Source organism: Arvicanthis niloticus, chromosome 21 (assembly GCF_011762505.2).
Source record: "Arvicanthis niloticus isolate mArvNil1 chromosome 21, mArvNil1.pat.X, whole genome shotgun sequence".
Taxonomy (NCBI): Eukaryota; Metazoa; Chordata; class Mammalia; order Rodentia; family Muridae; genus Arvicanthis; species Arvicanthis niloticus.
Window position 1 is genome coordinate 32,418,454 of NC_047678.1, and position 22,640 is coordinate 32,441,093.

Here is a 22,640-nt window from a genome sequence, read left to right on the forward strand (position 1 = left end):
CACTTGAGTATCCTTCTCAGGTCTGGGGAGATGGCTTAGACATTAAAGCACCTACTTACTGTGCAGGAGCGAGGGCCTGAGTTCAGATTCTCAGAACCTATGTAAATCTCATTTGCTCTTTAGGCCAGAGCACATGTTCATAATGCCAACATTACCTAGGGGAGATGGGAAAATCCCTGCAAGCTGATAGGTCACCTGGCCCTGGGTACCAACACTTGAGATTGTTGGTCCTCTGATTCAAACACACACACACACACACACACACACACACACACACACACTCCACACTCCACATGCATCACACACACACACACACTTCCACACTCCCTACATGCACAAATACACACAAAGATTTTTTTTCTTCACGTCATTAGCTTAGTAGTTATTTTTGTTCCTGTAAGTAACCACATCTACTGTATTGGAATAACATGCCATTAATGAAATATATTAGATATATATTTTATAGTTGGCTATTCTGTTTTTTTTCTTTTGGTAGTGTTGGGGATTAAATTTATGGCTTTGCATATGATTGACAAGGGCTCTACCACTAAGCTATATCCCAGCTCTTGCGCATGTGTGTGTCTGTGTGTGCATGTGCATGTGCATGTGCGTGTGTTTTGTTTTGCTTTCTTTTGAAACCAAGTCTGACTCTATAGCTCAGGCTGGTCTTGATCTAGCTCTAGCATTCTTCTGACTTTCTCTCCTGAATTTTGAGATTACAGGTATGTGCTTAGCTTGTCTACATAACTTTTGACATTGAGGCATCACTTAACTATTAGAAAAATTCAATATAAGGTCAAAGTTAAAGGTAAAACAAGGGTTAACAACCAAGGGCCCTGAACTACAGAAATAACTTGGAGAAGGGGAAAAAAAACCACTTGTGAATGAAATGTAGGTAGTGTAGTATTTGAATTATCAACAAACAATGGTTAAATGTAAATTTTATAAATTTGTTTTCAATTCCTATTGTAGAGTTAGCACTGCAACTCATCTGATGAAAGTTAATGTAAATCAGATAAAAAAAAATGCTGTTTCCACTATGATTTGGTGAAATATTTTTTTTTCTTTTGAGACAAAACTCCAAACTTGCTATGTAACCCCAGGCTATCAAGATCTTTCTTCATCTGTCTGTGATGTGCTTGAGTTTCAGAGGTGTGCCACAATACCCTGCTTGCTTGGGAAAAATACTTCAAAAATGTATGACCCTGTCTATAAACGGAAATATCTATAAATATACCAGCTTATCCTCATGTGTCATGGTTATAAGATTTCCACTTCATGGCTAAAACCATGGGTAGTACAGAATTCTAAATATACTATTTTTATTCCTACTAATTCCTATGATAGAGTTAATTTATGAATTATTATGAATAGTAAAAGCAGCAGCGACAACTAATAATAAAATAAAAGAATTATAACATTTTACCATAATGAAATTTATGCGACTACATCTCTGTCTCTGTCTCTGTCTCTCTTCCTGTGATGGGAGGTGCTCTAAAGCCTTTATGACGAGGTCTAATGGGATGAGCAATGTGGGCACTGTGACAACCAGGCAGGTGACATACACAGCATCAGTGCAGTAAGGGAGGGGATGCTTCACTCCTGAACGGGCAGTATGGACACTAAGTCAGAAAATGTACAATTTAAAACCTGTGACTTGTTTACTTGCAGGATTTTCCATGAAAACATTCCAGATTACTGGTGGTTACGAGAAACTGGAATTTCTATCGGTGGGGAGACAGCTTTTTACTCAGTAAAGTAAGTAAAATAAAGTACGCACATTCCTTAGAATATATAGTTTTAAGTATAATTACATTTATAATAACAACCAACGGACACATGCAGAAGACGGGATGCATTTCATACATGCCAGTTGTATTTGATATAATGATATGAAGACCATTTCTAAGCTCCTAAAGGCACACGAGGCCAACAAAGCCAGATGAAGCCAGGCAGCATAATTTTGTCTCTTGGTACATGGACAAAGGTGAATTTGAAAGAAAAATGATTAGAGTTTGTCAGCGAGCACACAAACACGCATGGACACACCGGAGAGGAAAAACACTATACCAGAAGTCAGAAACTTGAATTCTTATCTTGATGCTGTAAAAAAAGAATTAACAAGTAATTCCTTGCAGGTTACTTCATTTGATTAATAAATGAACCCTGTGTTTTGTATGTAAACTGTTATTTTAACTAAGGAGGCAGGGACAGCTGCAGCTGGTAGCTCCGCTGGAAAGAATGAGCAAAGGACGAACATATGACGCACTGGCTGGGGAGCTTTCTAGTCCGTCGGCAGTCTCCCATCCAAGCTCTAACCAGGCCAGACCCTACTTAGCTTCCAAGATCAGTAGAGATCTGGTGCACTCAGGGAGATATGGCCCAAGACTCTTCCCAATATCTCACAGTCCTCTGAGGTGGGAATCTTTCAGCTCCTGTTTCTGTCAGTTGAGGCTGCCAGAGAATTTGCCAGTTATGTCTGCACCACGCTCCTAAGTGTGCCCTGTGTCTACTCAGAGACTCGTTATTTTATTTTAAAAAAACGATAAAGGATAGCTCTTCCTGGAGTCAAAACCACGTTCTCATCTTGGTTGTTTATTATTTTTTGGTGTGCGTATGTGTTAATGTGTAGTGTGATGTGTGTGGGGTGCCTGGCTGTGAGTGTGTGTGCCCCTTGCACATACATGGGAAACAGAGCAGAATGGCAAAACTGCCCTCCTCCATCTCTTTCTGCTTCATACCTTGAGATGGAGCTGTCACTGGGCTGAGGCTTGCTGTTTCAGCTAGCCTGGTTGTTCAGCCAGTGCTGGGGACTTTCCTGACTCCACCATCTGGCTCTGGGGTTGCTGGCCTTTGCAGCCCTGCCTGGTTGTCCTTGCAGGTACTGGGGATTTGAACGCAGGACCTCATTCTTCCCCGCTGAGCCATCTCCAAAGATTTCAGTTGATTCTTATAATGCTAGGGTTGTAAGACAATGAAATACAAAAATAGGATTTTGTTTAACAACTTATTATGGTTCCTACACATAAGCTATATTTGGATGTTCATATCTGGGTATGTGTGCATGTATATACATGTGTAATTTATGAAGAGAGCACGGCAGGGTGGAAAAAGTTGGCCTTCCACTATTAAAAAGTTTCCACAGCAGTTCTGTGCTCCCAGACCTTTTGCAAAGCACTCAGTTCTGAGTTAGCGGCGGGGGACATTTTTGAGAATTCTGGAATTTTGGTTTCTTTAAAAAACATAGAACTATTGTAAGAATGTGCTTTCATTTTCATCCTAGCTAATGGCAGCACCTCTGCCCCACTCAGCCCTTTGCCCAGGAGCTCCTGTGCCACCTCCTATATGATAAGGGAGCCCATGAAGGCATACTCATCTGTAGGGAAAAGGGGTAGCTTTAGATGTCGGCGTAGGGATGAGGGGATGCTTTGGACTGACCACAGCAGCTGACTCTGTGGTTTTGCCAGGTGCAGAGAGTTTCTGCGAATGTGTGATTTTTGGAATTTTGGGAACCTTTCAAAGGGCCTATAAATTTGAGGGACCCAAGAGGCAGGGTTGGTGGTTGTGGGTCATTTAGGGAGAATGGTTACAGTTTGTTACTAGAAAAAAGAAAAAATAAGAAAGGAATTAGATTCAGATCTCTCTCTCTCTCTCTCTCTCTCTCTCTCTCTCTCTCTCTCTCTCTCTCCCCTCTATCCTTCTTTCTCTTCCACTTAGTGTTATGGGGTGAAACCAGGGGGATAAAGGGTGGGACAAAGAAGAACCCACAGAGTAGCAAAGACCAGCTATGAATGAGATCTTCCCCTCCTGAGCAGCCACTGACTCTGGGGTCACCACTTTAGGTTCCCTAAGTCTGAGCTAGCTACATCAAACTCAGGAACTGACATGACCATGATTTAGTACACATCTGCATGCGTCATTCTGTCCTGTGTGCGCTGCCCCCATTGCTCTTACAAAACAATCAAGTTCTTGCTGTACAAAAGTCAGTCTCCATGGGCTGGAAAGGTGGCTCAGCTGTTAGTATTTTCTGCTCTTGCAGAAGATGCTTTTCAGTTCCCAGCACCCAAGTGTTAGTTCACAATTGGTTGTAATGCCATTTCTAGGGAATACAAAAAGCCCTTCTGGCCTTTGTGGGCACTAGGCATGCACCTGGTATACATTAGTATAGGCAAAACACTTGCATACATAAAACAAATCTTTAAAATAGAAGGCCCTCTTTAAAAAAGCCAGTTCTAAGTACATTTTCACATGAATACATCATAAAACATTAGTGAAATGGATTGTTTATAGAATTCACTGCTTAGTGAAGTGAGCCACACTTATCAGGCATATGAATATTTTTATTTAGATAATATTTGTTTCTACATAAGATATTTTATTTAATATTGGTAGGAGAAGTTCACTGTTGAAAACCCTCTGACTAGTTTTTTAGAGCTGTGACCAAATTACTCATGAGGATTCTGTGGCTGTCATAAGTTTGACCTTCTAGAGAGTCTTCCAAGTAGCTGCATCAAAGGGCTACACTCAAGATGGTCAAAGAGGACAAGAGCTACTAAAGAGAAAACAAAACAAATCAAACCACAAATCAATTCAAGATAAACAAGCATGTATTCACTCACAAGACAGAAAATGTACAACTTGGGTGTGGAGCCTCATGCTGAGATCAGGCCAGGAAACAGGAAGCCGTGAGAGTACAGCAGGAACATCTCGAATATGCTGAATGGCAGCTGGGATGGCATGGTATTCCCTTGCCAGGCTGGTGATATGCAAGTGGAGAAGACAGATGCTACCGTGGAGGGAACCTTGGGTCTTGCCCTCTTCTGGAGTCCTTAGGAGGGACAGTGGCAGAAACTGTCTCCTCTTCTTACCTTGGGGAGAATCTCTCATGTGGTGCTTCCACTGATAGCTATGACCTTCCTATTAGCATGAGAAACCCTTTGTGGTATTGAATGTGCTATCTGCTGATCATAGTTTGGGGTCAGTTGAGTGCAGATGTATTTTCCAAGAGGAAAGCAGGTAACTCTCAGTCCCCCCAAATACCTGCAGCAGGAATCAGTAGATCTCGGTGTTTAGCAGAGAAGAGTGTTGTAGTCTAACGTTCTGATGGGAACGTCAGAAAATGGATAGGATTGGAGATCACTATGGAAGCAAAAGAAGCCAGACTAGTAACTCAAACAGACAACACCGTAGGTTTTCTCTCATGCTCAGAATCAATCAATTAATCAATCTCTATCTATCTATCTGTCTGTCTGTCTGTCTGTCTGTCTGTCTTTCTGTCTGTCTATCTATCTATCTATCTACCTACCTACCATCTGTCTATGTATCTATGCATACATGTATGTCTTTATGCATCTATCACCTATGTATGTATGTATCTATCATGTATATATGTATGCATGTATGTATGTATGTATGTATGTATGTATGTATGTATGTATCTATCTATCTATCTATCTATCTATCTATCTATCTATCTACTTAGCTATGAATAAAAGTAGACTAGAAGAATGAGGAAGGGATCTAAAGAGTGGACAGGGGAACAACAGAATGGAATGATGGAATATGTGTGACACAGGAGCAGAGAGAAGACTACGTGAGGAGAGACAGTGAACAACAAGGTGTGGAGAAGGGGCTAACATCAGAGAATAATGATATATACATATACAAACATCATCGTGAACCTCACTACTTTGTATATTAAGCAAAAAATGGTTGAAATAAACAAGACAAATCTTGAAGAGTGTGTGCCCAAGAACTGCAAAACATCTTTGAAAAATAATCTAACAAACCATAGTAGTGATTAAACCAGGTCATTGTTGTTAGTGGGAGAAATGAACTACACAAGCGAAAACGTGGATTGAAAGGCCAAATAAAAACTTGAAGAATTCAGTGCTTTAGAGATGGAGGGGGGAAGGAAGAAAAGGAGAGAATTCAGGTCTTGGTAGAAATGACTTCTCTAATCAGCATTGTGCAACAAATATTGGTGAGGCATCTGGTTCATTTTTGGTGGAAGAATGGCTGGGTCTGGGGAGATGGCCCAGAGGGGAAAGTGTTGGTGTGGTGGCACGAGGATTTCGGTCCCCCTCTGATGGCCTTCCCATCACATCACACTGATGTTAAGCAGACCCAGCTCAGTGCAGGCTTTCTGTGACCTGATGTCCCCCCCGCCCCCTTTTTTGAAAGGGCTCAGACTTGTCACTGTTCTCCTTGGATCAAGTACTAGAAAGACCTTGAACTGGACAGTGAGAGCATCGTTTGTTAGATTGCTCTATACCCAATGCATCAATCAACAGGGTTCTGTTAAGAGGGAAGAAAGGGAACAAACGGGTTTGCTATCGCAGATGGATCTAGTCCTTGAGCCCAGGTAAAGCTATTAAAAATAACCTTTCCATCTTCTCTACCCTCAGCTCAACTCCCAAGTTAGTGCCAAGTTTTCCAGGAAATAAAAGTGTGGGCACCCAAGGCTGATGGCAGGAGCGTTCTTCAACGCCTCTCTACCTTATTCATTGAGGCAGGGTCTCTCAGTTGAACCCAGAACTCACCAATAAGGCTGGTCTCACTACCCAGCTTGCTCTAAAAATCCCTGGTCTCCACCTTCCAAGTGATGGAATTAAAGGTGGGGTGCCACACCTACTGTGTTATGTGGGTTCTGGGGATCCCAACTCCCACCCTCACTTGCCACACATACAGCAGACACTTTAGCCCCTGACCCATCTCCCCAGGTCCCCAACCAGCAGCCAATTTGAAATCCCATTAAAACAAGTAGAATGATCCTAACAAAGCTGAGAAGACCCTGGGCCATCTCTCCCTGCCTCTGTTACCCACTCTTCCCTATAGACCATGTCTCCAACCCTGTCTTAGCTTAAAAAAAAATTAATGGTATTCATTGTTTATAAATGCTTCTGTTGATCTTTCCTATTTCGGTTCTTGACGACTAGTGGAAAAACTCTCTCATTTCCTCCCCCCCTCACCCATACTTGGCTTTAAAAATAGCAGTGAGAGTTGGGTTGGCGCAGGGCCTCTTGGGTTTGGAGTTCACAGTCTTTGCCCTTGGGGCCATCAGGTCATAATGTGATACATAGCTGGTAAGCTTCTCTTCTGGGATGTGTATTTGGCTCAAGGTTTCAGGAAGAGTTGACCACTTTCTCATGGTCATCTGGGGAACATCTGAGCCTGGTGGCTCGACCCCTGGATTGACACTCTCTGTTGCTGTTTTCGGTCACCCCCCCCGCCTTTTCTGAAAGCCTGATCCTAATATCACTGGCCTCTTTCAGACTTGTTCTTAGAGCTCAAGGCTGGAGAAACTCTGTTTATCTAGTTTGCCAAACAGTAAGATGGCCAGACCTTTCCCTCCAAGGTGCTTCTCGAGAAATTGGCACATGATCAATATCAACCTCCTCTTTGCACATGAAGCTATGGTTTATTTCTCACTTTTATTTTTACAGTGCTGGAGATGGAACCCAGAGCTCCACACTCCCCAGGCAAACATTCTGCCACTAAGCTGCATCTCAGCCCCCTTTAAAATGTTTGTTACGAGACAATGAATTACTGAGTTGCCCAGGCTCTTCTTACCTGAGCCCTCCTGTGTGCTGGGAGGACAGATGTATGTCACCATGCTTGGTTTAGAGATTTAAGAAGGGTTAGAGCTTTCAGTTTTATAAGCCTCTAACATTTTCTCTGGCACCATTTTCCATTAGCCAGCTTAGTGAAGGGCTATACTTGTTTCCAGTCTCATTTTAAAGATGCTAGGGTCGAGAGTAAGGGAATGACTTGTGTCCAGTTCCTTCAGCCATCTGTCCTGGACTTCCCCACACACTTTGCACCCCTCTCTCTCTCTATTTACCAGTGTTGAGCATTCTTAACACTGAGTGTGAGCATCAGTCATGGGTGAGGTTCCAATTTCCACCAGTTTGATGGGGCAGAACCTTACTTTACCTTTGTTGGTTATTTGAGGTTTTAGAACAAGCAAGTCAAACTCGGGAGCATGAGGCCAAGTTTTTAGGTAACAAGATAGAGCAAGGAAAGCAATAATGTGATGCTGGTTTGAGACAGCACACAGAGTGGGCCAGGAGACACAGCGTTAAGTGGAAAGGAGTTATGTCATGTAGGTAGCCGGTGAAACAGTTCGTGGGGCTGGGAAAGAACTCAGTCTATAAAGTGCAAGCAACTTTATAGTTGCTCAACTCAACACCCAGTCCCATATAAAACCCAGGCAGGGAGACTGCCACTTGTAATACCAGTGCTGAGTGGGTGGCGATAGGAGGATCCTTAGGGTTTGCTTATCAGCCAGCCTGGCCTAATTAGCAGTGCTTCAGATCTCAGGAAGAGACCTTATTCCAAAACACAACGTGGCAGGGCCAGAGAGATGGCTCAACAGGTAAAGGTGCCTGATGAACTAGTTTAGTCTGAGTTTCATACCCAGATCCCACACAGTAGAAGGGGTAAGCTGACTCCAGCAAGTGTCTTTGCCTGGCCAACACACACACACACACACACACACACACACACACACACACACACACATTTCCCTGACTGGAGGTGGAAGTGTGTATATGTGTGTGTGTGTCCATGTAATGTAGACACACATGGACGTGTGGCATCTTGCACGTGTGCACTGTCATGCTGTTGAGAGAGAAGATGCAAAGAAGCAATAGCCTTCTGCATTTTCTCCCCAGGCATGATCTGTGCTTTGTTTCTATGGAAGGGCGGATGGGCAGTGTTTAGTAGCTGATAGGGAAATACTGCAATAAGATCAGTCATGTACTTCTCTTCTCCCCACCCCTGACTGAGGCTTTGAGCCCCAGACATGCAGACTTGCCTGCTCTATTTTACTCTACTGACCCAATTCTGTCACTTATGATGTCACATCTATTGCTGCTGCATAACCTTGGGGACCATCCTAAAGTAGGTCAGTAGAGCAGCGCCTGCTCAGGCAACTGCATGGCTGCGCAGGACACTTTCTCCAACAGGCTTCCCCAGTGTGGCTGACTGAAGGCGATATCCTATTGCTGTAGACCATCAGCCTCAAACCTGGGATGATTCTTAAGTCGGCAGCAAGCAGCCTTGGAGCACTCATCCTGACTTATCTGACCCTCTGGCAGGAAGCAGAGACCAGGCGTAAAGGCTCTGCCACACAGGAAGAGAAGTTGGCAAACCCTTCTAGTGCCACCACGTTGTTTCTGCCTTCTCTCCCTGCCCTTCCTTTCCAGATTCACTCCGAGTGACACTGCCTCCTTTTCCAGGCCCTGGGCGTTCTGGATAGAATGTAAAGAAATTAGAATAAAACGCCATAGAAAAGAGGGAGTATTGGGGGTATACTTGCTGCAGTTTGAGTACGTTGCATCTAGGTGGTAAATTATTCAACCAAAGTTTGTCCTAAGTGAACATACACTCTCTGGTTGGTTATTTACGCATTGAAGGCCTCTTCCTGGGAATTCCTCATTTCAGCTAAGGTATGATCTTTAGATTTAAACCTTCTCTGGGACAGAACAGCATTAGTCTCCAGAAAGACCACCTCTGCTGTGCCATGGTTCAAACAGCCCCAAGGTACTTGGAGCATCGAGACCTGCTTCCTTCTTGTGCATTGATTCTGTCTTAGGCCTTTCTCCCAAATCTGACCACTTAAAACTCCAGGCAATTAATTAGTTGTAAAACAATGTGCAGGAAGAGAGGCCCACGTTTTTTCTTACATAGATAAGATAATAGTGTTTGGCAAGTTGGGAAGTTTGTGTTTTCCCAAGAGGAGCTGTGTGTGCCTGTGAAAACTCTTGTCTTATAACTTGATACTTTATAGCCCATATTTCCCCATCCTCTGTGTGTGATGTGTATATGGTGTGTTTGTGTGGTGTGTATGTGGTGTATGTGTGTATGTGGAGTGTATGTGGGGTGTGTGTGTGTGTGTGTGGTGTATAAATGGTGTATGTATATGTATGTGTCTATGTGGTGTGGTGTGTATGAGTGGTGTGTGTGTGGTATATGTGGAGTGTGGTGTGAGTATGTGTGGGTGGTATATGTGGAGTGGTGAGTGTGTGTGTCGTGTGTGCTGTGTGGTATGTGTGTGTATGTGGTATATGTGGAGTGGTGGGTGTGTGTGTGTGGTATATGTGAAGTGGTGTGTGTGTGTGTGTGTGGTATATGTGAATGGTGTGTGCGTATATGTGTGTGGTATGTGTGGAGTAGTGTGTGTGTATATATAAAATGGTGTGTGTGGTATGTATGTGTGGTATGTGTGTGTGGTATGTATGTGTGGTATTCGTGTGTGTGGTATATGTGGAGTGGTGTGTGTGTGTGTGTATGGTAAGTGTGTGACAGACTCTGGGGTTTGCCTGTTGGCTAGGCTGGGACTATGATTGCATACCACCACACCTGGCTCTCTCAATGAGAGTTACAGGGATCAGACTCACGTCCTCATCCTTGCAAAGGGAACCTCTATCAACCATGCCACCTCCTTAGGCTGCCTTCCTGATTGATTCTTAATTGTCTTGAGATGTTTAAGGATAGGACTAAAAGCTGTGTCATACAATATCAGCTCACATGCAGGTAGAAGAAACAGACTTAGGAAACACACAGAAGTGTGACTAATGCCATCTAGGGAATAGATTCTTGACAGCTCTTGTGGATTTCTGACTTCCCCCATATGATACCAAAACGGGACTCAGATATTCTCCAGTGGTGTGGCTCCAGAGCATCCAAGTCTGATCATCTGCAGAGTGGGGTTGGGGTTGTTGGTCTTGTGAGACCAGTGAGATCCTGTTGAAGTCTCCCTGTCTGTTGCCTGGAGTCTCTCATGAGGGAAATCTCTACAGGTCTGTCTTCACATGGTGTGGCATCTTTTCTCTCCTGATTGCTAGGTAACTTCTATTTTGTCCTCTTCTCCATCTTTATGGAAATTTGAATAAAAATGGCTCCCATAGGCCCATAGGAAGTAGCATTATTAGGAGATATGGCTGTGTTGGAGTAGGTATGGTATTGTGGGAGGAAGTGTGTCACTGGGGGCGGGCTTTGAGGTCTCAGAAGCTCAAGCCAGGCCTAGTGTGATTCATTCCCTTCTAGCTGCCTGCAGATTCAGATGTAGAATTCCCAGATTCTTCTCCAGCACCAAGTCTGCCTGCATGTCGCCATGCTTCTAGCCATGACAGTAATGGACTCAACCTCTTAACTGTAAGCCAGCTCCAATGAAATGTTTTCCTCTATGAGAGTTGCTGTGGTCATGGTGTCTCTTCACAGCAATAGCATCTCTGACTAAGACAATCTTTCTGCTAGAATTTACGGAGCTCTTTCACTGTTTGTCCCCAGACATCCAGGCAGAAGTCCCCAGCTGATGGGTAGTGTGAAACAACACTGAAACAATAATTACTGAATCATGGTGATATTATTCTTCATTGGCTGAGTGTTCAGTCATCTCTTCTTCCAGTCACTCAACCAGTTCAGACTGGACAAGCAACAAGCTTAACCCTGGTTGAGGACACTACAGAGAGTAGAACACACCATTGTTCAGACTCTGGGATGTATGTTGTCACATGGGTCATTTGTTGATTCTCTGTGAACAAGTTACAGAGATTTAAATGCTACACCTCAAGCCGTGCTTGGAAGGTCATTCAACAGGTGCAAAAGCAACCACAAACAGCATGTGCTTGTTGTTAGCAATTCTGTCTAAACTCCATCCCACAGTTACCTGGCAATAGCCAGGTAAGCTCCTCCCAACAGTTACCTGACAACAGCCAAGTAAGCCTGACCCACTATAAAAGGGGCTGCTTGATCCCTCCTCTCTCTTTTGCTCACTTGATCTCCTGTTCTTCTCTTGCCTTCTTGCTCCTGTTCTGTCCCCTTGCCCCTTTCCCATTCCCTCCACCCTATCTTCATATGCTCATGGCCAGCCTCCTCCTCCTCCTCCTTCTCTTCTTCTTCCTTCTTCTCCTTCTTCTCCTTCTTCTCCTTTTTCTCCTTCTTCTCCTTCTTCTCCTTCTCCTTCTTCCTCTTCCTCCTCCTCCTCCTCCTCCTCCTCCTCCTCCTCCTCCTCCTCCTCCTTCTTCTTCTCTCTCTCTCTCTCTCTCTCTCTCTCTCTCTCTCTCTCTCTGCCTCTACTACCCTCTTAATTCCCCTCCCCATGCCCTGAATAAACTCTATTCTATATTATACCATTGTGTGGCTGGTCCCTCAGGGGGCAGGGATGCTTCAGCATGGGCCCACTGAGACATCCCCTTTCCCTATACCTCACCACATCCCCATAGAACATATTCTATTTCTCTTTATCTTTTTATAAACATACCATTTGTGGTTGACAATAAAACACAGGGAAGCCAGATATTGCAATAAAAGGACCAAAGGCAAAAGTTTTCAACAACCTGGAGCAATACTTGGGGAAGCAAAACCAGCCATTTTAAACTTCTATTTTAAATATTAAATAAATGAATAAAACTTATGATTAAAATGTTTATTAGAGGCAAAGGCGGACAGAACTTACTTAATTATACAAGTAGCAGTTTCCAATATTTTTGGATTTTTCTAGACTAACATTCAGGGAGAGACCATGCTAGTAGCACCAGGAAAAACAGACAAAAAGTGGAAAGAACTCAAGAGGGACAGACATTAAGTGAATCTGAATAAACACACCTACACACCTATCTATCAGGTATTTCTTAGTGTGGCATGTGGGGCTCACCACAGTGACTCTAACATGTATTTAGTTTACAGTTTCCTTTTTGAAACATTATTCCAAATGTAGCCTGAACCATTGAGAACAAATTCTTAAGGATAATTGAATGGGTAGTGAATTGAGAACACATAAAACTGGGAATGTTTCAGATGTAGGAAATGTGGATATATATATATATATATATATATATATATATATATATACATATATATATATATACATGTATATATATTATATGTGTAATTATATATGTAATATATACTGGCTGGTTTTGTGTGTCAACTTGACACAAGCTAGAGTTATGACAGAGAAAGGAGCTTCAGTTGAGGAAATGCCTCCATTAGATCAAGCTGTAAGGCATTTTCTCAATTATTGATCAAGAGGGGACGGCCCATTGTGGGTGGTGCCATCCCTGGGCTGGTAGTCTTGGGTTCTGTAAGAATGCAGGCCGAGCAAGGCAGAGGATGCAATCCAGTAAGTAACATCCCTCCATGGTCTCTACATCAGCTGCTGCTTCCTGACCTGCTTGAGTTCCTGTCCTGACTTCCTTTGGTGATGAACAGCAATGTGAAAGTGTGAGCTGAGTAAACCCTTTCCTCCCCAACTTGCTTCTTGGTCATGATGTTTTGTGCAGGAACAGAAACCCTGACTAAGACAGTACCTTAAGCTAATTCTCAGCCAGGGGCAGGGAATGTAGAATATTGCAGTAACAATAAAATCTGGATCTGCAGCCCTAGCCCAGTGGTAGAACTCTTGTCCGGAATGCAGGAGGTCCTGGGTTCAATTCCCATGACCAAAAAACTGACATCAAAATAAAACCAGCAAAATCTGGAAAACACTGTTGTTAGGTATAAAATAGAGATTGAGAGTTTGGTAAATAAACCTGGAAAAATAATGCATTTGCTCTTGATCAACACATTTGAGAGATGTGACATATTCCACATACTTGAGAGATGTGACAGGTGACAGGAGTGGGAGGGACATCCAGTAAGGTAGAGAATAAGGAATGGGTACGGTTATTAGAAGAACATCCATATTTTTGAAAAACAGGAGGTCGTTAAAGAAAAGAACTCTTAAGTAGCATGAAGAAAAATCATGCACATATGTGTAGACACACATGGTGGTGGGGGGATGAAAGGCAGTAGAAGAACCAGATTATTTGATTACTCTCAATTAATTAAATTAATTATTTAACTTCACATGTTATCGACCTATTTGTTTAGTGTATGTATGTGTGTGTGTGCTTATGTGTGCATGTGTATGCATGCAAGTGTGTGTGCGTGTGTGCATGTGTGCGCACGGGTGTGTAGAGGTCAGAAATGCTTGCTGGGGTTTGTTGTCTCCTATACCATGTAAGTCTTGGAGTGCAAACTCAGGGTATAAAGCTTGAGGGCAAGTGTGATACTTGCCCTGATAGACATCTGGGCAGTCCAGGAAGGCCGAATATTTGAAAACAGATGGAATAAAAAAAATAGGTTCAGTCAAAAAATACACATGAATTTCCATCCTGCCTGCTTGAGAAAGAGAACATAGCAGAGTCTGGGGTAGCCCATCAGGCTGCACTGGGTTCCATTCCCATGGGCACCCAGACAGCTCTGGTGAAATTCAGTGGGTCACAATGGAGAACATAAGGATGTGGGCATGCAAAAAGGTCTGGGATGGTCCAGGGGTGGTGGTGACAGAAGTGGGAGGGACATCCAGTGAGATAGAGAGTAATAAGAATGATTACACAGATGTATGGAATTATCAAAGAATCACCACACAACAACCATGTCAAAATGTTGGAAGTTAAGCCCAGCGAGCACACATTACAGAATGGACGTGATGTGCCGGGGCACCCATCACTAACAGCTAGACAGGATAGTATGACATCTGTCTCAGGCATGGATTCAGGTCACAGCAAGGGCTGTCAGGAACCTTTGTGCAATGTGTAAATTTGTATCAACACACACAACAGACAATAATATATCAAGAGAAATATGGACCACGAGAAAGTCAGGCCCCTGTGTCATTTGTCTGTGTCAAGTCTCAGAACCCAGGGCTGGCTGGGGTCTGATAAATAGCCCAGGGATAGTTCCATATTCTTGCACTAAGAAATAATTTTCTTTTGTAAGTTTAGAAACTCTTTCCCCTATTCACTTATATCTTTTCTAAGGCAGTTTCTGGTAGTTCTGGCTGGTCTTGAACTCCATGTATAGCTGAGAATGATCTGAATTTCTGATCCCCCTGATTCTACCGCCCACCCAAGTGCTGGCATTACAGGTGTCTGTGACCATTCTCACTTTAACCAAGGCCAGTGACACAGCCCAGGGCTTTATGCATACAGGTAGACATTCTCCCAAATGAGCTACAGTGCTAGCTCCACCCACGACTATTTTTAAGTGCTGTGTGTCAGGTGTTTGCCCTGCAGTTGCTACAATGATAGGCACACACCTTAGAGCTGAAAACGTCTTCAAGGAATTTATCAAAGTCTTGGCTGGCGTGGAAACTCAGAGGAAACGTTATTCCTGAGAACTGGAAGATCGGTTTTTAATTAGCTCTCAATAGACTTTGGACTGGTCAGGAAACAGTATCTAGAACTTTCCATGGAAAACAAATTCTCTGTGGCGGAGCAGGAAGACACTGTAATGGGTGGTTCTTCCCAACCTCCTCTATGTTTTCTTTGGGCAGTGGGCCAAGGATTTTGCCCCTTTGAAATGATGACAGACAAGCCTACACGATCCCACAAACACTGTTTGTCTGTAGCCAGGATTTCCAAGACTGAGACATGGAAAAGCATATTCTTTGCTGCCTAATTCGCATCTAATTCTGCTGGCACAATTGTGATGTCGTGTTTGTGTGTACAAGTGTGTATGCATGCGTGTGTGCATGTATGTGTGTGTGTGTGTACACACATGTGTACATATGTGTTTGTCCTAGGTTGATTTTAGTGTCATCCTCTAGTTCTTTGCATTTTACTTTTTGGCACAAGGAACCTGGAACTCACCTATTATCAAGCCCTGGGGAGCATCCTGCCCGTGCCTCCCCAGCACTGCGGTTACAGACATGTGCAACTGCACCAAGCTTTTTACAGAAGTAGTGGGAATCAGGACACAGGTCCTCAATTGTGTGTGATGTACACTTTATCAACCTAGCCATTATTTCCCCAGCCTCTGGCTTAATCCTTTTTATTTAAGCAATTTTCAGAGAAATAGTTTAAATCCGCTTTTGTTGGCAGCAGCCAAGAGATCAGAAAAATAACAGGAGATGCAGCTTTTGAAGTAGGTTGTGCTTTCTTCTTTTACCTGAAAGGTATGGAGTACCGGCTACGCACACTTCTGTTTGAGAATGACAGCAATGGCATTGAGCCTGAGATTTAAATCTTAATAATTTTTCAATATATTTAGCTTTGGAGGAATCGAAAGGTTCTCTAAATCATGTGTGACAGAAAGACATGCTAAACTGTATTCACTAGTGACCAAGAAGCATCAGGGAAGCGGGGCATTTAGAAGAGAGTCCTTAGTGACAGTTACCATCTCCTTACTGTGATTGTCCCCACCCCCCTCTTCACCCTGCCCCACTGTGTATGTATGTGGAGGTCAGCTGTGGGATTACTGCTTTAGGTACCTTTACTTTTGCTTTTTCTGAGTCAGAATCTCTTTCTGGTTTGGAGCTTGCCCAAGTAGGCTGGGTTGTCTGACCAATGAGCCCCAAGGATTCGCCTGTCTCCACTTCTCCAGTACAGACTAAAAGCATGTGTCACCACATCTGACCTCTCAACATGGGTCCTGGGAACTGAACTGGGGTCCTAATGATTGCAAGAAAAGCACTCAATGAAGGACTGAACTCTCCAGGGCTACTTCTACCTTCTTTCATTTAATGTTCTTTGCCCAGCAGCATGTGATTCTCTTAGAAGGGACCAAATGGGAAAATAACAGGAGGACATCTGTTTGATGGGAAGAGTGTTGCTTTGCATCTATGTCCTGTAATCATAATGAAGTAGCTAGGTAAGCTATGGCAGAGATGAATAATCCGGCAGGATAGGCTACTCAGAACTGGGGTACTGCGTGTTATTAAAGCTGATCGCATCTTCAAGGAACTTACCAAGACTGGGCTGTGAGAACCGACTTGAAATTTCAGAGATAGCAAGTGTTTGTTACAGAACTGACAGACGCCTCTTAATTGGGTCTCAGTAGATTTAGGATTAGCTAGGTTGAGGGCCAGTTAGAATGAAGGAAGGATATTGCTGATGACAAATGCCAGAATGCCAACAAAGAGCTGAGAAAACAGTATCCAGAACTTTCCATGGAGAATAGGTTGTCTGAGACAAAAGAGGGAAAAACGGCCACAGATCTGTATTCCTCCTGCCTCTTGTCCCATTTCTCCTTATGCCAGTGGGCCGAGGGTTTTACCCTTTCAAAGGGATGGAATTCGGGGAACACACTACTGCTTAAGGAGGCTTCTATTTGATATATGTCTAGGAAGGCTCTTGAGATGCTTATATTTTCTTGTGTACAAGCTGTACAGCCTGAAAACATTGTTCACTTAAACTACCACAGGTACCCCTGAGGTTCTAGGTTCCATCAGCTCTGAGAACACACAGACTGTACATTTGACTTTAGATATTCCTGAAAGTCTCTGGCCATTTCCACTCAACTTATTCTTTGCATATGCAATGCCCCTTCCTTTTAGATTGCATGTTTTGAGTTTATGTGTATGTGTGCCTTTTCTACTAAAGGTTTAGTTAATAGCTAGAACAGTGGGATGCATTCAGAACAGGTCAGGAGACAGTTAAAATAATGGTCAGACAAAAGCACAATAGAAAGATCTATCTTGGAAGTGTGGTAGTGTTTCCTCATGTCAACTGATTCACTATAATGGCGACGGGGCCACCGACAGCAGGATCTCTCTGAATCTTAAATGCATTCCCATTAAAAGATGATTCCCCTACAGTATCAGCATCTCACAACACTCATGTCCTAGAAGAGGACGCTGCCTTACAGCACCAGCATCTCACAGCACTGATGTTCCAGTAAAGGATGCCACCCTGTTGAGGAACGCTCATGGGCATCCTGATGATGCCTTGCTCCTAGCTCATTTATCATGCTGGTGCAGTGATCATTGATTGCTAGTATGTCATACATCCCTCATTTCCCCAGTTTCTGCAAGATAATTAGTCTTAACCAAATAGGATCCTGTTTGCTGGATGCCCCATTCCTTCTTCCCTCTAGGGCAGCCATGGCCAGTGACTGGCTGATATGGCAAGTACAAGGGAAGTCCCTTGTTTCTGGAAGGACTCTTTACTTGGTCCAATCTGACATAGTCTATGGATGAGACCACAATCTCACTTAATGCCTTCTCTTGTCTTTTCTGGTTTTTTTTTTTTTTGGGTTCTCTTCCCAAGGGCACCCCTACAACTAAGCTCTCTCATAATAATCCATACATAGACATCACTATTGTTATTTTCCTTTGTGGAGAACTTAGGTAGATATGAAAGCCATGGATTGTTTCAGGGAGAGTTGAAATTTTAAGCAGGGAAATTCAATCTTTTTCCTAACAATCTGTTCACTAAATCTGAGTCCATTTAATAGGCGATATCTTCTAAGCAGGCTACAGCTAAAACCATTAAAATTAATTTAAAATACTCTTAGAAACATGGTGTGTAGTGAAAAAATGAAAACTTGGGACTTGTAAGGGAAATTTTTTCTTAATCAGACCCATGCCTAGGGTTAGTCATATTGAGAACATGTGTTTCACTTCAGTGAAAAAGCTGGATATGGTGGTATAACCTCAGCACCAGAGAGATAGAGATGGGAGGATCCCTGGAGCATGCTGGCCAGCCAGAATGAAGATACCCAACATTGACTTCAGTCTCCACATGTACATTCTGTGCATACACACATAAGCATGTGTGAATGCACACATACAAACACATGCATACCACCTTAGAGCACATGTTGACCTATTATCACATGGGTTCAATGTTCTCTTGAGTGGCTCACTGCCAATACTCAATTCAATATCAAGGCAGAATGCAGTAGCTGGAATCCATCTAGGTGACACACAGGAAAATGGTCCATGCTCTCCAGTCTCCTTGTAAAGCCTTAAGGATTTCACAAGGGGATCTACTTGGAGAAAAAAATAAAAGTGCTCTCACCGAGGAATTCAATCAGTTCAGAATTCTCTCCAGCTAAGACCTAATCTTGAGTCCTGTTGTCCCAGAGGCAGGGTCATTCATCTCTGGAGCTCATAAGGCACACAGGATTGCTTGCTGCGCTCACATTTCTATGCAAGGTTGGGTTGTCTATTATAGATTGAATAGGTAACCAATTCTTGTAGGCAGGGATAACCAAAAGAAGCGAGAAATCACACTCCCTACCCCCAAGTCTCAGGGAAAATAGAGGAACAGAATGTAGACCGATTGTGAGAGCCGGGGATTGGAGAGGACCAGGGAGAAAGAGTGTCTTCTGGACACCAAAAGACAATTGAATTCACTAACTAACAGCTTCTGTGGTTTCCTGTATGGATAAGGCTGGGCACACAGCAAGGTTTGTTGTTGTTGTTTTGTTTTTTGTTTTTTAAGAACACAAAGTTGGGAGGGGGAATTAGAGATCCAGAAAAAAATTGGAGAGGGGAAGAGGGGCTGAATATGATTGAAATATATTGTATTCATGAATAAAAATTTCAAAGAATAAATTAAAATATTATACTAAACTATTAAAAAATATCCCCAGCACCTTCTACCACCACCTTAATAGGCAAGCCCTAGAGACATGATTAGACTAGCTGGAGGGCAAAGCTTCAATTTGCTTGACCCACAGGGAGTGGGAGCCAGCTCAGTAGGGAAGGCCTTGGGCATCAAGTTGAAGGCAGAGGAACTTGAAACAGTTCGTCAGCTATGAGCCTATCTTTACTGGTCAGTCTACTCATAGTGGACATACAACCTTCACAACTTTAAGAACAGGCATCAACCAGCTGTGAGTGTACCTTTGTTTCAGAAACCTGGGTGGTGGTGGTGGTATTGGTAGTGATAGCGGTGATGGTGGTGGAAGTGGTGGTGGTGGTGATGGTGGAGGTGTTGGTGGTGAGGTGGTGGCGCTGCTGCTGCCGCCAGTGGTGTTGGTGGTGATACTGGTGCTAGTGGTGGTGGAGGTGGTGGTGGTGATGGTAGTGGTGATGGTGGTGGTGCTGGAGGTGGAGGTGGAGGTGGAGGTGGTGGTGGAGGTGGAGGTGATGGTGGTGGAGGTGGTGGTGGAGGTAGTGGTGGTGGTGCTAATGGTGGTGCTGGTGGTGGTGCTGGTGGTGATGGTGGTGGAGGTGGTGGTGGAGGTAGTGGTGGTGGTGCTAATGGTGGTGGTGCTGGTGGTGCTGGTGGTGGAGGTGGAGGTGATAGAGGTGGTGATGGTGGTGGTGGAGGTGGTAGTGGAGGTGGAGGTGGTGGTGGTGTTGATGGTGGTGATGGAGGTGGTGGTGGAGGTGGTGATGGATGTAGAGGTGGTGGAGATGGATATCAGCCTTATCTTTCTTTCAGAAATGCCTCTTGTATCACTTCTGTTCCACCTTGCATCTTTCCATCCTTTACCTGCTCTCCTGAAAGAAGACACTAATTTGTTTTGTTTGATCCTTGGAAAGATCAGGTTGACTTGTTGACTATCTTTTTTCCCTTTTGGTTTTTAAAGATAAAAGAACAGACTGGCTGGGAGATGGCTTAGGCCAGTGGTCTTCAACCTCCCAGTGCTGAGACCCTTTAATACAGTTCCTCATGGTGTGGTGACCCCCAACCGTAACATTATTTTCGGTGCCATTTCAAAACTGTAATTTTGCTACTGTTACGAATTTCTGGTGGTCTTATGTGATCTCTGTGAAGGGGTTGGTTAAGTCCGAAAGGAGGTCACAACCTACAGGTTGAGAACAACTGGTTAATGGAGAAAGTGCTTGCTTAGCAAGCAAGATGGTTTGAGTTTAATGCCCCAAACCCATATAAAGGCAGGAAGAATAGTGGAATATATTTATAATCCCAGTGCTGGTGTTGGGTTGGGATAAGGTGGGCAGATTCCTGAAGGTCCTGGCTGGCCAGCCTAGCAGAAAGGATGAACCCCAGTTCAGTGAGAGACCCTGCCTCAACAAACTAAGGAGAGCCATAGCGATGGTACCTGACCTTCAACCTCTGGTCTCCACATGTACACACATTTACCACCACTCTCAGCATTCATGAAGAGCTGGGTTTGATCTCAGCACCTTATAAAACCAGGTAGTACACAAATGCAATCCCAGTTCCCTGATGAAGGAAAGGCCGGATGATTAGAAGTTCAGGATTATCCTAATCTGAGATACTTAGGCCAGCCTGGGATCCATGCAAACTCTGTCTTCAAAAAGTAATAAAATAAAGGCAGTCATGTGGAGCTGGAGAGATGGCTCAGCAGTTAAAAGCACTTGCTACTCTTTTAGAAGACCTAAGTTCCATTCCCACATGCCATTCCAACTCTGGCCTCCGTGAGCATATGTACGCATGTGCACGTAACTCTCCCCACTCCCCACCAAGCATAGACACATACTTTTTTTTTTTTTTTAAAGCCAGTCACAACATAAATTTAATTCAGATAAAAATCACAACACAACCTTCTTTAGTACTGAGTCTTATAAAGTTGCTGTACTTGAGGTGTCCCGAGAACCCCACTAAGGTAATGGCTGTGACATTCCTCAGAGGTGAACACATTTCCATTACTCATTCTGAAAAGACACACACTCCTTGTCTTTTTGCTTGCATCACAATGAGACCTAAAATAGATCCTCATCAGCACCTCTTTCAGGGTTATGAATAGCACTACCTTGAAAAGGACCCGAGGGGATGCATGCATGGGATTCAGAAAGGAGGCATTCAAGAAAACCAAGCAGGAGGCAGGCTGCCTAAGTACTTAGAGCAGGGAGCATGATGGGACTCCCCCCCTCCCCCAGGCTCCCACACTGGCAGCCAGGTACCATGCTCAAATGGAGATGGAGTGGGTGGGAGCTCCAAGAAGGAGCTGCACCTACTGGCCAAAGTGGTTGAAAAAATCCAAAAAGGACCTCAGCATCAGATCAGATTGCTGACCCTGTTCTCTACCTCTTTATCCCCCTTTCCAGGCAGCTGGAAAATCAAATGGTTTTTCTCTACCTTCCTGACTGTTGAGATTTCTCATTCAATGTATCCAACCAAAGGGATTCACAGTTGGCCACCTCCAGCTCAAGAAGCCAAGGAAGGCACTTTGCCTTCTGCCTGTTGTCCTGGCTGGGATAGCGACCTGGCAAGTCTGGGTCTCTGGCTTAAGGAAAGTGTAAGGTCAAGGACAAGAAAAGATGTAGCTATGTAGTGGTGGATCAGTCAGTCTAGCTCTAGCTGATCTGAATATGCTCAGGTCAGATTTGAAAAATGGCTTATTTTAGTGTGGTAGTTTTGTGGCCATCTTTATGCAGCATTATGGTGGATGCAACAAATCTGACGAATACAGACTTTGTTTTCTAAATGTGCTGTAGAGGAAGGACGGACATAGTTGAGAGCAGCAAGGCAACTCTCGAGGTGACAAGCCTTATCTGAAAATGTAGACAGGTCTCAATGGCTGTAGCAGCAATAGATATGATACTGCTTCCCATATAGAATATCCCACTTGGCAACAGAAGGTCCCAGGACAAAGCTGTACTGATGTACAGCTGTCCTTCATAACACTCTCTGAAGCTGATTGATTAAAACTTCCATCATTTCAGAGAGCTGAACTACTGCAGAGACGATTGGTCTTGGACTATCTTTAGTCTCCCAGTCATTAATGACCCACTGTGTTTGACCTACCAGCCTTGTAAGACTTGGAGGTAAAGAGTTCTCTAAGTATATGATGACCTTTAACTTCCACCATCCCAAAGGCTGAGGATGTCACAGGTCACACCTGCACCTGCTGCTGATACCTGAGACCTCCCTGCTTTTTTTGGTGACATGCTGATCACACTCACATATTTGAAAAAGAAGTCTCCTGAT

At 43.7% G+C, this 22,640-nt stretch overlaps 1 protein-coding gene across 3 annotated transcripts in view; it reads right to left on the reverse strand.

Annotated features, from left to right (window-relative positions):
* Positions 1–22,640, reverse strand: part of Stac (SH3 and cysteine rich domain) — a 122,485-nt gene that overhangs the window by 46,510 nt on the left and 53,335 nt on the right. The gene's annotated exons all lie outside the window — the stretch shown is intronic.